We start from the raw sequence: 1,557 nt of genomic DNA, 5'->3' as shown, positions 1-1,557 counted from the left end.
TAACGTTTAGTCTCCACTACAGAAACACAAAAACAACAGAAAGTCTGATCAGGTTGTCTGACAGTATTAGTTTGATTAATAATTTAATAATGGGAGTATTGATTACTGATGCTGGCTGATCATTATCAGCTTAATTGTACTCAGTGACAAAACATGAAAACTTCCAGGAAGGATGATGAGAATCAAGCAACCTTTTATGGCTTTTTGTGGATGTGGAAAAAGTTTCATGCCTCAGCGTTCATAACTGAAGTGGGTTTATGAGCGAATTCAAATCTTGTAGCAAACAGAATTGTCTTCTGTTTTTTTATTCACTTTCTAAAATACTTTTTATAAACTTTTTACAGCTACGACTTAAATAAGAAGAATTAAATAGGCAGTATTTAACTTGTTCAGGTTGAAATTTAGTTTACTGTACTGTATTTCCAGTCTCAGCCATACAGTGTGGCAGCATGTACAGACACCCAGCAGCTGATGGAAACCAACACCACTGCTCCTCTTGTGTTTACACTGAGTGTTGATGTACGTAGCCAAGAGAGTCATAAAGAGCTTACTGTACTGGAATCTGCAAAAAACACAGACAAATATAGACTTCACCAACCAGAGATCTTAAAACCACATTATGTAACTTATAGTTATATAACTAGTTATAGTTATATAGTTTAGAAAATAACAGCTTCAGAGTAGATTTCTTTTTTTGCTTGTACAGATTGGCGGTATTAGGACACAGACCTTTGTTTTACGAGGTAAAAGAAGAGGTAAAATATATATATATATATATATATATATTACCTATATCTTTGCATTTCATCAATTCTGTGAAGAAAAACTAAATTGCTGTTTAATGTTCAGATTATTATTTAAGGCACAAGCTATATTGACAGAGCCTTCACTCTCCTGATCGATGTCGACAATCAAAAATCAACATAACATAAAACCAAACAGAAGAAACTGACAAACTATGATATGGATGTATAAATGTGAAGTTGACCTTTACTTGCAAAACCAACCAGGAGTCAGTAGAGAGATTTGCTTCACACACACAAAGTCTGTACACATTGTTTACTAACGACATCAGAAAGTAATCGACAGATATTGTCAGTTCCTTTAGCATTATATAGAAATAGAAAATAATTATATATATAGCCTAGCTCTAATAAAAAAAGAAAGTTAAAACATATATATTCTTCTGTAAACATGACGGCGCTTCCCCTTTTCTATCACTGAGTGAACTGACGACCCCCGACTTACGTCATATAATGTCTAGTGCATAACAAAATTGTGCGAACATTTGTGAATTGTACAACGAACACCAGTGAAACAATCGCAGGATTTGTGTAAAATTAGGGATTTGGAGACAGGATTATTTCCTTGAATATTGTTTTCCTGATATTTTTAGCAACTTTACGGCAATTTTGTCTTGTATTATGTATTCATCCTTTATTTCGACAATTATATACTTATTATTAGATATTTGTGACAGAGATCAGTGTTTCTTCTCATTATTCTGTTTGGTTGTCTTGAACTTTTCCTAAATGCAGATGAGCTGTTTATCATTTG

At 33.1% G+C, this 1,557-nt stretch overlaps 1 protein-coding gene across 1 annotated transcript in view; it reads right to left on the bottom strand.

The window, feature by feature from the left end:
• LOC118336472 overlaps positions 1–1,557 on the bottom strand; it is a 744,338-nt gene that overhangs the window by 721,875 nt on the left and 20,906 nt on the right. The window lies entirely within an intron of this gene.

This window comes from Morone saxatilis, unplaced genomic scaffold (assembly GCF_004916995.1).
Source record: "Morone saxatilis isolate NCDOM2014 unplaced genomic scaffold, NCSU_SB_2.0 Contig24, whole genome shotgun sequence".
Lineage (NCBI taxonomy): Eukaryota > Metazoa > Chordata > Actinopteri > Moronidae > Morone > Morone saxatilis.
Note: the sequence above shows the minus strand (reverse complement) of the source record. Positions and strands in the feature narration are given on the sequence as shown.